Source organism: Crocodylus porosus, unplaced genomic scaffold (genome assembly GCF_001723895.1).
Source record: "Crocodylus porosus isolate Cpor-Errol unplaced genomic scaffold, CroPor_comp1, whole genome shotgun sequence".
In the NCBI taxonomy this organism is placed as follows: Eukaryota; Metazoa; Chordata; order Crocodylia; family Crocodylidae; genus Crocodylus; species Crocodylus porosus.
Genome location: NW_017728914.1, coordinates 19,953,377 through 19,967,204, shown reverse-complemented (window position 1 = coordinate 19,967,204; position 13,828 = coordinate 19,953,377). Strand labels below are relative to the sequence as shown.

At 45.7% G+C, this 13,828-nt stretch overlaps 1 protein-coding gene across 1 annotated transcript in view; it reads right to left on the bottom strand.

Annotated features, from left to right (window-relative positions):
• STK10 (serine/threonine kinase 10) overlaps positions 1 to 13,828 on the bottom strand; it is a 77,797-nt gene that overhangs the window by 58,918 nt on the left and 5,051 nt on the right. The window lies entirely within an intron of this gene.

Sequence of the window (13,828 nt, the reverse complement as noted above, 5' to 3'; positions counted from 1 at the left end):
GCCTGCCGCAGGTGGTGTGGAGAACGTATGCTACACATATCTTTGTTCAGAAACTCAAGGAACGGGATTATTATTACAGTGACCATTCTCTACCAATAGTTCCTTGTTCTTCATCACTGCCTACTGCAAAAAGGAAGAGTTTTTTTTTTTTTTTAAAACATAAGGGAATCTAGAGACAAGATCTCACTGATTGTAGTATGAAGGCAACTGAAAAAAAAGCAAGGTCAATAACCTGAGGGGTAAAGGCTTGATTTTCAGGAGGTTCGAAGTGTCTATAAATCCCAATGATTTCAGTAGGAGCATCTGCCCAGCATTTCTGTAAAACTTCAGACCAGTTCCAAAAGTAAAGCCTCATAGCACAACCCCGAATGAACACTTCTCTCATCTCCCCCTCCTCTCCTAGACACAGTACAGCTGTCACAAAGGTGAAATGCCAACACATGCAGGTGGGTAGCACTGACTTCTGTTCCTGAATGGGACCCGACTGTCAGTCTTGCTGTTGGGATCTCAGTCACCCTACCCAGTGCACTACCGTATCAGTTCTGGAGGTAGTGACAGACCACTAGTGAGCGCAGGTAACAGAAAAGCTCAGTAACCTCTGGCCAAATGCAAGGGATTATACAGCAATCAGTTTAAGTTTACAGGAGCAGGGGGAAGGGTGTGGAAATCAGAGGTAGTTGGAAAAAGGCAATGGCACTCGAAGAGCTTTCCATGATTAACTCTTGTCTATATAAAAAAAAAAAATCTCTCTTAGCAATAAGAGAGGGTTGGGAGACAGTGTGTGCATTTGAACAGCTGAAGCCACAAACACACAGTTGATCTCTTGAGACACTGCTGACAGGTTTGGGGTAGCTGCCCCAGAAAAAAAGGCTGCTCATACCTATCAAGGAACGTGTGCAGTTATTTTCTTCCCATTCCTTAGCCCCTCCCATGCCTGCAAAAATTTTTAAGCCAATACCTTGAGCCAACAAGGTTAAACAAAAGGTTTGTTGACCAAACAGCTAGCAGCTCCCCAACCCAGGCATAAGCAGTGTGAAGGCGATAGTAGAGTGACTCACAAACCATTTCAACCTCTGCCAGGTTGAGGAGCCCAACGCGGAGGGCAGAAAGTTGGGCATGTGTGAGGAGCGAGGGAGCCACTGTGCATTTTTCCCAGATCGTAGGCCCTGTGGCTGCTTGTTCTCACAATCAGCAACATCCCTTCCTCCACAGTTCAGTTCCCCGCTCTGCTCTTTCCCCTCTCATCCCCAGAGACCAGCATGCTGGCGGCAGCTGCCGCCTGAAGGTCTTCCGAACAGCGCTCCCAGAAGCGAAGACGAGGGGCCTTCGTAGAACAGGATGTCAGGCTATTTCACTTGGCTGCCAGCACTTTACACTCAGCAGAGCAGACCCAGTGCAAGAGTCAATAAAAAGGGCTTCCCCATTAGGCTTATGATTGCTAGCATTCTTCATCCAAGAAGAAAGGCACCAGCCCTGGGTTGCTCGACTCAAACTATTGCACCCTCTGCAAAGGCATTTGCAGAAGTTCACAGAATCACCAGTTAGGATGGTGGAGGAAACTCCCAGCGACTCCCTTAACCCATTTCCGCATAAATACAAGGCTGCTCTACAGAAGGTATTTTTTCTTGTTCTGGTTCCTTCTTAGTCCCCCATATGCTGAATGTCTATTCTTCCTACCTGCACAAGTATTCTGGGCAGGCAGGCATGTAACTGCTTGACATGATGCATTCACAGGGATGTGATGGAAGAGAGAGTCACATTGCTGTGCATTCCTGTTTGCAGAGCAGGAAAGAGTGGCAGGCTCTAGTTATGACCTACCTTCCTGCTCTCTCATTTGGAAACTCTGTGCAGAGAGCTTAGAGAAGGATTTGCTCCTGGCATAAACATTTTAGGTCCAGTTGACTTGTTTTATGCAGTTGGATGATATAAAACAACCTTGTACTGAGAAAGTGGCTAAGTAAAATGGTAAAGAAATGGAGAGGAAGCTACAGGATGCGGGGAGGGAGCTTCTTGCACAAGAAAACAACTCTCCCCAGCCCAGGACATAGGCAAAGTCTCAAATAGTTTTTGAAGATGTGCCCAACTTGGATTCTGAGACAAGTGCACCTGTACAGCAGGACAGGATCTGCTGCCTTCAGGTTTTGCTCTCTGAATGCAAAACATCCATTCAGGATGGTTTCACAAGGGTGAGTTTTTCTTTTTAATGACTAGCTAATTAACACACTGCCACCAGGTCACTGGAAAAATGGGAGGGTAAGTGGGTCTGTGGGGGAGCAGAGCACATGCAGGAGTGTAATGTCTTCCAAACTAAGAGGTTTTCTAAGAACGGACAAGAACTTATACAGAGCAAGAACAAAAGCCCCAATACATTCACTCTCAACTTTAGAGGCTGGTGGAGATCCAGGGAGTGGGGGATAAGTGCTGTGAGAAAAGGTGGGGTTTCCCTTCGTGGTCACAGAATGCATAAACATTTCCCTTCTGATAGCGTCCTCCAGACTCTCCACTTCGCTGACACACTTAGTCGGCACATGAAAGCCAAGTGCACAAATGTGAACTGTGCTGTTTCAGAAAAGGAAATCCCTATCCCTAACTGAAATAGGAAACAGGGGCATTACTGATGCCCTTAAGCCAATCCCTGCCTCTACTGGTGGAGTATTAATAGACACAGGGCTTTACCCATATTCACCACACTTGTGCAGTACTGCACAATTGGGAGCCAGGGATCAGTCCAAGTTTTGATGGATCTGAACAAAAAGAGACAAAGTCTATAATGTCACACTGCCTCTCCAGTACTGCCAGTCTTCTCTCTTCTCCAGACCATATTAAACACACCTATCTGCTTTGCGTATGCTCTCTCACTCTGTATACTGCATCCTCTGCCCTACTGTCCTCAGTCCACCTCTATGAATGTGCCTTGTGGGGCTCCCCAGAAACACTCCGGTCTACATCAACCCACCCTCCAGCTGGAAGCCAGGGGTCTATTTCAAGATACTACAGTCCAGGCCTCAAGGGGCATCAGGAAGGAATGAGAGCACCATACAGTTCACATATTCACTGAAAGTGTGGAGTAGCCTACGAATATAAATAGCAGGCGGAAGTGAGCATTCACCAGGTATTAAGTGAACCCTGTCTGCAATGCAGGTGGGGGGGTTTCCACGGGCTACTCCATGGAGTTGGTGCCACCACCCAGTTGCCACCCCGTGGCAGCATTGCTGACTTATACAATTACTTCAACAAACAGAGCTTCACTTCTGTTGAGAACCACAAGCCCCTTGTGAAAGGCCCTGCCTTCCTGCTGAGCTCTGCCGTGTTGGGTTTTTCGGGGGATTTTTTTTAAGACGGTCCCCAGATAAAGCCTCCTTTCTGCAGATGCCTAGAAGGTAAGTTTGCAGCACAGCATCTCCTCTGAAGTCTTATACCCAATGCATGGGGCAGAAAGGTGCTTAGTTTTTGAGGCTCCCTCCCACCCCCAGATATACACATTGGTAAGGAGCCTGCACTCTGGGGAACAGAGGGGGATTTTGGGTAGGGCTGGATTTTGAAGATTTATTTATTTATTTTAAACAATTAAACCTATGAAGCTTACAACTACAGCCAGGTTCACTAGCCACCATGCTAGTCACCGAATACTGAAAATGAAGGAGTTATGGAGCAATGCTCTGTGAAGCACTACACTGAAAATGCAGACTGAACACTAGGAGTGGCAGGGACCTAACAGAAATTTCAAACCTGGAGCACAGGTCCTTGCTGGGGGGGGCGGTCTGTGGCAAGTGTATGCTGGAGGCAGTGCTGGGAGTTGGGGCAGAGGTGTGTGCCCATGATCGGAACACCCTGCTGTGCTGAGCAGAAAGCAGACACAACACTGAAATGACAAGGCAGAGGCACTCGCAGGACTTTCTGATGGACATTTATTACACTGGGGCTTTACATATCTATGTCTTGTTGAAGCATCACAACTGGAAGCCAGAGATCGGTCTCAGGCTCACAAATGAGGTACGCCTAGACAGGAGGCCAGATAGCTGTTCAACTTGGCCACTAACTGCATATGAAATCTGGAGGAGTTGCTTTCCTCTGTGTTTTAGTTTCCCAATGAGTAAAAAAAGGTTACAAGCCACCCTGAAATCCTACAAGCCACCTGAGTCACTGAAGAGAACAACGATGACCAACAGGTAACCCTCTGGATTACATTTTTCTTCCAGATATGAGCAATTCTTACTCAGAAAACAGCGCTTTAAAAAACACATCACTAGCTTACGTATCCAATTTTGATGGAATGGCTAAGGAAGTACTTGTGCAGGCCGGAAGATCCTTAGGACAGGGACTGCCTTCTCCCTGGCCTTGCATCTCTTACCACTGACTGTTCAGCTAATCTCACACAATTTTGGGCCAGACTTCTATCATACTGGCAAGGATGAAGCATAAATCATGGCCCAATAACCATGCACCTCTACCCACTTTGGCACAATTGCTATTTTCAAGCTACCCACTGCTAGACAACAGTTTCCATCCCATGACGCTTCATGGATGCCCATAATAAAGGTCTGGAGCCCAAGCTTTCCAGTCTGCTTAGTACATTAAGCAGTCATGACACAATTAGACTCCTGGCCCTCAGTTTACTGGTCTGTTCTGCCCATTAGTGCAGGAGGTCATTGGCAGCAGTTCAGCAAAGGAGAGGACCCCATGTCTCAGCAGCACTGGGTTAGAAAATTGCATGTCTGCGACCCAGCTAGGGCAGCCCCCACTCCTTTTCCATGCCATCTGGTGCAGGGTGCAAGGCAGGCAGATTTGCAGAGCATGGGAAGAGGAAGTTACACAGTCACCCATCAGCAGGAGTCTGGCTGAGACCAGACAACCTTTTGAGAAAGCAGCCAGACTGCCTGCCAGGCCCATTGCTGAGGAATGGGACGGTGACTAAGAAAGGCAAGCTGTGCTGCTGGGGAGCTCGTGACAACATCACCACTGTGGCACTGCGCTGCCCAGAAGGGCTCAGTGTGCTTCACAAAAGACACCTGTTATCCCCAACTCACAGAGCGGGAAACCGAGGCACAGAAGTTAATTGATCCAAGACCGCAGAGGTCACTGGCAGAGCTGGGCCCCAGTCTGACTACGCTCCCTGCCCCAAGTGAATGCATGAGAGGACAGGCAGCATTTACGCATACCGGAGCCGAGCCTGGTCCTTCTACTACATCAGATTGAGCCAGAGGGGTCTAAAAAAGACAAAACAAAACATGCGCTTGCCTATACATGTGAATTGTACTAAAAGCAGGTCACACTTACTTCCACATGAGACACTTGGCATTCATGGTACCTTTTCCAGTTGGGTCTTTAAAAGTATTGTGTGTCCCTATATTCCCCTTCCAACCAAACCCTGAACTGAAAGTTGAGGCTTGTTCTCTCTGCCAAACTCAACCACACTGTGCTGAATGGCATAGCTATATCTGTGCACAGTCTGACAGCTGTACTGCATAGCATTAAGCCAGCCAACCAGCCTAAAAAAGCCATTTGGAGCAAGCCAGATACACAAGTGACAGATTTTGGCTGCTTTCTGGTATGTGATATTTTTGTAACTCATGGCTGGCCATTTCCCTGAACTGTGCTGCTGATATTTTGCTAGGCATGACATACTACATACTTCCAGTCAGATTTGTTTAATTCTAAGGTCCCACGATTGCACTGCCATCCATGTTAGCACACTTCACATTTACAAGCCAGACAGGGCCTTTAAAACTTAAATTTCACACTTATCTCGGCCATTAGTGAAAACGATCAGAATATACTAGCAAGACGATAACACAGGAAAGGGCGGTTGCCAAATTCTCTCCAATTTCCACTTATATATGATCTCCTTTGGGTTTTTGGACAAGTCCAACTTTCTGCCTCAGTCTACCTGGTTTCATAGTCTTGTTTGGGTTTTATTGCCAGGGAGGGTAGAGCGGACACTGGGAAAAGACAACAACTAGATTGTTCCATGTTGGGAAGCAAGTAATTCTAGTCAGTGCTTTAAGCTACACGAGTATTGGAAAGGAAAGCATATTTTTAAACTATGGTGATCTACTGCTCACTTTTATGAGGCAGATTTGTTTAAAAAGAAATACTTTGGGATGTAACACTTTGAGCATAATCTAGCCCAAAACCCAAGAGTCTTCTGAACACACCACTCTGCTTACAATGGTGGCAGAGCAATAAAACCCAATAACAAGCCATGAAGAAGCAGGGAAGATTAAGTAGTATTGCTGCTCTCAGGTAAAATACTCCCAGCTGTGCAACCTTTAAAGAATTAGCAAAATTTCAGTCGTGAATTTTTCCACTGAAGTTTGCTGATATCAGAGAACGTGGAGAACTCAGCAGGTGAATGCTCAAATGCGAAGAATACAAAATGCCTGATGCCAGACTGATTATAGATCATGGCAGCTCATGCCAAAGTGCATCTAATTCTGCTTTTTAAAGCCCCACTTCAGGGCATTTTAATGCCAAGGAACATTTATCCCTGTACTGCTAAATCAACAGAGGAATGGCAGAAAGCAAAGAGCTGCCAGAGGTGCCTGGGTTACATTGGCGACCTCTGGATAGAATCATTATAGCCTTAGCTTTTGAAATCTTGCATCCATTCTGCAAATTAGCCCAGGCAATAGCTGAGGCTGATAATTTTTCCAGTTTTTAAATGCACATCCCAGTCTTGATTTTTAAAAGTTATCTGATCAAGTCACCCACTGAGTAACAACATCTGCAGAATTTAAGGACAGGAGGCAAGAAGTGAGGGAGGGGTGTAGTTGCAGTCCTAGTTAGAGATGGCTGCCAAACGTTCAGTTGTAACATGTTGGTAATACCTGGGGTCATAGAACATGCTTGTAGTATTACTTGGAGGCCGAGGGAAGAAAGTTACTGCCCAGTTTAAGGATTTAAGTAATAAAGCCTGAACTCTACAAAAGAAAGGAACTTTTACAATTGCATAAAGGCAAATCATCTTCCCTCTAGACAGGACATGCCCATCACCCAAGATAAAAGACTTGTTTACCAGAATTCAGACAAGGACATACCTAGACAGATGCCAAAGTGATTTACTGGATTGCACAAGCCTGAGCCTAGGTGACAGGCCAAAGAGATCTTTTTCTGCATCTATGAGTCACCACATACACTCTAAGGAAATTTAGAGGCTGACATTAAGGCTTTAAATGAGCATGCTACTAGAGGACCTGATCTTGTGCTACCCTAGGCAAAACTGTTGCTGAGAGAAAAAGGAGTCTCAGTGTGGAGATGATTCTGGATAAGGCTCCAAATGAACCTGCAGCTTTAAAGGGAAAACTAGCAATTAAGATATCACTAGTAAAAATATGTACCAGTCACAATATGGTCTCCCTCCATTTGTCTGCCAGCATAGCCAAGTACCCACTCATCCCTTCCAAAGCAAAGCATGGTCCTTCTGAAGCCACAAAGGTCATCCCACATTGATGGTCATGCTCTGTATCAAATTCTGTCTCCCACTGCTCCCCACCTTCATCCAGGCCTTGCATTCACACTGCAAAGAGTCTAACTTTCATATAGATCTTGGAGCATCAAATCCAGAGCTCTGCACAGATTCACTGGAGTTTAGGGCTGAAAGGGACCTTGTAAGATCAGTGGGTCCAGCCCTCCTGCTCTGGGCAGGAAAGAGTGCTGGGGTCAAACAACCCCAGCAAGGTGCATGTCCAGTCTCCTTTTGAAGATCTCCAGGGTAGGTGCCTGCACCACCTCACTCGGAGTCTATTCCAGAGTCTGGTCACGCAAACCAGTCCTTTCCTTATATCCAGTTTGAAACCTTCTTCTAGGACTTTATGACCATTGCTCTTGGTTTTTCCCTGGGGCACTTTGGTGAATAGTGGTTCACCTAGCCCCTGATGCTCTCCCCTGATATATTTGTAAGCTCATCCTGTACCATCTTTCAGGACTGATGGTCTTGATAGCAGCATACAAACATCCTCAGACTATAGATAAAGCCATGGCTCATTCAGCTATTTCTCAAAGACAGCAGGATAGTTAATTGCTTTCAGATGAACTCAGCCTAGCTGTCTGCATCAATAAATTAATGCAGTATAGAGACGCTAATGTTCATATTATAAATAAATAATCAATGAGAGCTGAAATTACATCAAGAGCTGATATGCCCCCTAGAGCAAATTCAGTTTGTCGCAACAAAAGGAGCCAAATCCACCCTTTGGTAAACACCCAGCAGAGTGAGATAACAGGCAGAGGACAGGGGACTCATCTGTGACGAAACAAGTAAACTCCAAGGCCATTTCACATGGCAGACTGTTATTTACATCTTCAGGAGTGAAGGACAGCAATGTGCGCCCAATATCAACTAGCTGCTGCTTTTTAAAGGAATCACTAACCCTTTCTACTAGGCACTGGAACAGATGCTCAAGCGCCAGGCAGGTAGAAAGTGGCTGACATTTATTGGATTCTTTAAGATTTGGCTGAACTCATTGAGATTGGACACAGAAGTCTTCTTTGGTTGCAGTGGCCTTGGTCCTTTGGCAGAGCCCTGTGAGCAGATCAATGAAGTGTTGGGCATGGCCATTGTACCAGGTGATGATGAATCCCTCCATCAGGCATAATCCTGGCCTTACCCAAGTCTATGAGAAAACTCCAACTGAATTCCTTTAGGGCAGGATTGGACCCAAACCAACCTCACTTCCCCCTCAGCAACAGAGAGGCAATGCTGAGCGAGTCTATCGATCAGCCCGAGCAGCCGAGCGAGTGAAGAACCTCACTGAAACGCGCCACGTTCAGCTGAGCTCTGCGAGCTTCCAAACGTTATCACAAGGGTTGACTCAACTCATTGTCCTAAGGAAGAAGTTCTGCCCATAGGAGGATGACAAGAGAAAAAAAATGATCTCCAACAAGGATTGAGGGTTGCTTTTGGAGGAGTTCTGAACAAAAGCCCTTAGGTATTAAGGGTGCAAACATTCATACATACCAGAATAAATGACTGAAAGCAGGAAGATTAAGAACACCAGTTAGGACCTGTTATAACGCAACGAAAGACACTGGCACAGCAAACCCAGTTTATATATCACCATAGCCCTCTTACACTACAAGTCAGGACAGAAACACCACACTTCCTGGTGCTTTGACTCCTCTAAGATAGGGCCTGCATGGCTGGGCTCACCTTTGAGCAAACTCATTCATTTTCCTCAGGACTCATTTTCCCCGGTGTTAAGATTGCCAAATTTGGCTGAACCAAGTTTCCAGGCCTTCTGGATAACATGGTGAACTGCTTAGATGGAGGGCTCATTTTGCACCAGGAGGGAAAATAACGCCCCCCCCCCCCCCAAGCCCTGAGCAAGTCAATAAAAAAAGAGCTGTGTACACTGTTTGTGATCTTTCCATCTCCAAATATAACCCCACAATCATAGCAGGCTACATCTAGCCAAAGAAGAGAGCCTCGTTCAACACCTCAGCCACTGCCATGTCTGTACATTGACCAGCTCACATGGTCTTGAATAAGACTCGTCTTGAATAAGACCAGTCCGCAAGGTCTTATTTTGCCCCAAAGCTCAGCATTTTGAAGCCCTTTCAACTTATAAAAGGGTCTAAAAAGAGGTATAGAGCCTGTCCCTCACCTACATAGCTCTCTCTGATCAGGAAGTTGCCACCATCCTACAATTGGCAAGCTCTGGCAGATCAACTCCACTCTCAGTGTCCTTCTCTGCCCCCATAGCTATCTATACCCAGCATATGCTACATCTGGCCCAAGATTCACTGATAGGAAACTGAAGTGCGCAAGTTCATGCAACTATTGCTCCAGTTAACTAGCCAGGGTGGCAGCCACCTCCCACTCAGAGCACACATGCGGTCCGTTTTCAGTTCGTTTTCTCAGAGTGTGTAGGACCTTTTGCATGGAAACCTCATCTTATCCATTAGCTGGATGGAAAGGAAAAAATGTGTTCCTTCTAGGAAGGTGAAGGAAAGAAGATGAGCTGAGAGAGTACTAATATGTTCCTCCTGATCAGCTCTGTTTAGCCACGGTCTATCAGCCCAGAGAAACCCTAACAGAGGAAGATTAAGATGAAGAAACCGTCTGAAGCACAAGAGAGTTTAAAGTCACAGAGCACATCTGTGACAGAGCTCTGAACAGAGACTAAGGCATTAACTTCAAGGCACTGGGCTGTAACCACTAGCTTACACTTCCTCCCACATAAAAAGCAATATTGAAGCTGAGGTGGTCAGTGTGCTGGAGAGTTTAGTACCTTGTAGTAAACACAGGGAAATATGTTCAGTTCTGCCCCTCTAAATGTCAGCCGGGATCAGAGACTCACTCCCAACCCTTAACAAAATACAGTGCTTTTTACTCTGACAATCATGGAAATGCTTTCACAAGAGTTTGATTGAAGAGGAAGAGGAAGAGAAATGCGTTGCAAAACAAAATCGTGAAATGTTAATGAAATGCAGTACGGCCTTCCTTAACTTTGCAGATGAGGTGCAACAGGAAGCCACACTGCCAGAGAGATTAACCAATAGCTGTGGAAGTCCCAGCTGCAAGAGATCACACAAACAAGCCAAAACTGTGATCAAAGGCTATGCAAAAGCCTTCTTTACATGGCTGCTCATATGGAGGGCTGACAAACAGCTCAGCATCATTTTTCATGGGGAGTGGAACATAGATTACAAGATTAAGCAGGTTATCAGTCAAGGAGGGTGGTGATTACAAGTGTTCAGGGACAAGCCCAGTACTGGTCTTCCCTTCAGAAGCATCATGGTGCTGAGCGTGAAAGCAGCAGCGAGATGAAAGGGTTATGCTTGTCGGTCCTTTTGACTGCAGTACGGCAACACCCCACCCCCCCGCTTGCCAGGCGGTCAGCTCAACTCATTTCTGAAGCAGCGGGAGGGATGGAGCAAAAGATGAGACAAGCCACTGGCTTTATCTGCTAACTCACTGGTCCCTCTCAGGGACCCATCCAAGACTTGAAGCAGAGGATAAGGAAAGAAGATGGGAGAATCCAGTAAGTTTTCTTGAGATGCTCAGCAAACATGGACCTTGTCTTTGCGACCAAGGGATGCCACTACACTCACAGGCCCCCTCAGCTGGCAGCACAGCTTATTGTTAACTCCTAAATACAAGAAGCTTGTTTCTTTCAGTGAACCTCCCAGTCACGGCTTGGAAACAATTTTACAGGCCAGAGGGGAAAAAAGCCATGCAACCACTTGTGGTATGTTTCCTAGCAACTCTTTGCAGCGCACTTGGTGTGGAGGAAGATCACAATTGAGCAGCGGGTGAATAGCTGGCATAACTTTGTACCAGAGAATGGTAGTTAGGCAGCCAAGCCTACAGGGCCTTTTCTTGTACATTTTGTTTCACTTTTTTGCAACCTGCCAGAAATGTGTCGGATCAACTAAGCTCTTGTAGCAAAGAAAGATTAGCCCTTCACTTGCCCATCTCCTTAATTGGAAACCCAACAATCATTGCTGGTACATTCAGCTGATGACCTGCTTCTGCTCTACAGCCCAGATCCTCTTGAAGGGCTTCAGTGAGAGTGGCAGTGTGTTTAAATGCATCTGCAAGTGTTGCATGAAAAAGAATCAGCCCCAACAATACTCCAGGAACTTCAGAGTATAGACTCTTTGCCCAGCTTTCTCCTCTCCAAGTTCTCACTTTATTTTCTGACCACAGCAGTGCCAAGGAAAGTGGTCTCCAGACAGCTAGATAAACGCTCTGGACATCTGCATGACAGCACAGGTAGCTGCCAGAGAAGGAAACAGAATGATATTAATACTGACAGGTGGTTTTATGGGCTTAATATTTTGTAAGACAGGCATCGTGGACTTCTTTTTCCAATAAATGAATTGGATGAACACAGAAGACTGGACTGAAGCTTCTCCAATCTCCAACGTGCGAAGCAGCTCCATCACTATCCTCCTTATGAATGGCTGAGGCTTCCTCTTGCCAGTCCCCCACCAACTCCCACAACACCACATCCAGGTGCCTATGCTGAGATACAACGTGCAGGCACCGCTGCGAAAATAAGAAGACCCTCCCCACGCCACTTAACCGAGAACTAAGCAAGATTTGGAAGTGAGAATCAAGTTCAGGACCTAGCACCAAAGCAGACAAAAGAGACAGAACAATCTATTTAGTTAAGCAGGGGCTTTTGTGAGTTCACTAACACATGATCACACTTGTTAGACACTGGGACATCTTAACTATCCCAGTATGAATGCTACTGCCTCGCTATCTTATGAGACAGAAGTGTTAAGAACTGGAGGCCTCTGGTAAAATTTTTCAAGTGACTTTGGGTATGAATAGCAAAATGTTTGCCCTGAGTAATGACTAATGGACACATTATCCAACCCCCTAAATCAGGGTAATTTTACCAAATATGCTGGAAAGTTACCCCGGGGGGAAGACGGAGGATATCAAAGGTAATATTTCAACAGTATAAATTATGCTGGTTTAGGGTTTGTCTGTCCACATCCGTCCTGGGGTAATCAACTTCTAGAAACAAACAACCTATTACACTACTTGCTCCTCTGAGTTTAAAAGACAAAAACAACAAAAAGAAATATCAATAGGTGCCCAAGTCACTTTGGTACTCTTGAAAATGTCATTCACATGTTAACCAATACCTACTGCTTCAGAAGTACTTGAAAGGTTGGAACATTAACAGCAAAGTATAATTACAGTGGGTAGAATACAGGCACCATCTGTAAAATCGGGGCAATACTCTGATGAGTTGAGATTTTCAGATGACTAGTTGTTTTTGGGTGCCCAATCTGAAACACTTCAAAGGGCTCCAGATTTTCAGATATCAGCTGCTAAGCTCTTTCTGAAAGGAGAAAAAGTAGCCGTTGCAAAAAAGGTATGTATTATGATTTTGCAGTGCCCATTTTTAAAAACCTGGTATAGGAATGCTCTAAGGCAAGAGGGCTGCCAAGTAATTTAAGATCCTTAAATGAAAGGCTACATAGTACCCTAGATCCAATTTCTTTCTTCCAACCCGTCAGCCACTCTTAAAGTTGAAAAGCTCTTTGAAAAGGTATTCACTAAAGTTATAGTCAAGTCATTTACCACATGCCTCCCTTAGGGACATAAGAGCAAAACTAGGCCCCACTGAATTCTGTGGGTGTTTTGTCACTACTTCAGTGGAGCCTATACTAGTCACCATAACAGTTTCTCATCATGGGGCCACTAGATTGCTGATGCTTAGTACTATAGAGGTTTCTCTCTCTTCCCAACTTACTTGTTGCTTTTGACCTTGCCTCTTTGAGCAACAAGCCAAAATTGCATGGGATATACACAGTATATACCTATTTTCTGTTTTGCTATACAGTGGTAAGAAAGTCAAGTAGACGAAACAACTTCAAATAGAATTAAGTGAAATAGCAAGGAGGGATGTTATTACAATTCTCATTAAAAAAACTAGGGGACTGTGGTGGTGTCGACACGTACACGGCCGAATGGGTCGCCAACTGGCTGTAAGGCTGCACCCAGAGAGTGGTAGTAGATGGGTCATTTTCAACCTGGAGGGATGTGGGCAGTGGGGTCCCCCAGGGCTCGGTCTTCAGGCCCGCACTGTTCAACAACTTTAATCAGTGACTTTGACAAGGGGGTAAAAAGCACCCTGTTCAAATTTGCTGATGACACTAAGATGTAGGGGGATATGGGCACACTAAATAGAAGGAATAGGCTGCAATCGAACCTGGACAGGTAACAGGGGTAGGCGGATGAGAACAGGATGGGTTGCAACACTGATAAGTGCAAGGTACTGCACCTGGGGAGGAAGAACCAGCACCATACCTACAGGCTGGGGAACTCCCTTCTCGTCGGTGCAGAGGCAGAAAAGGATCTTGG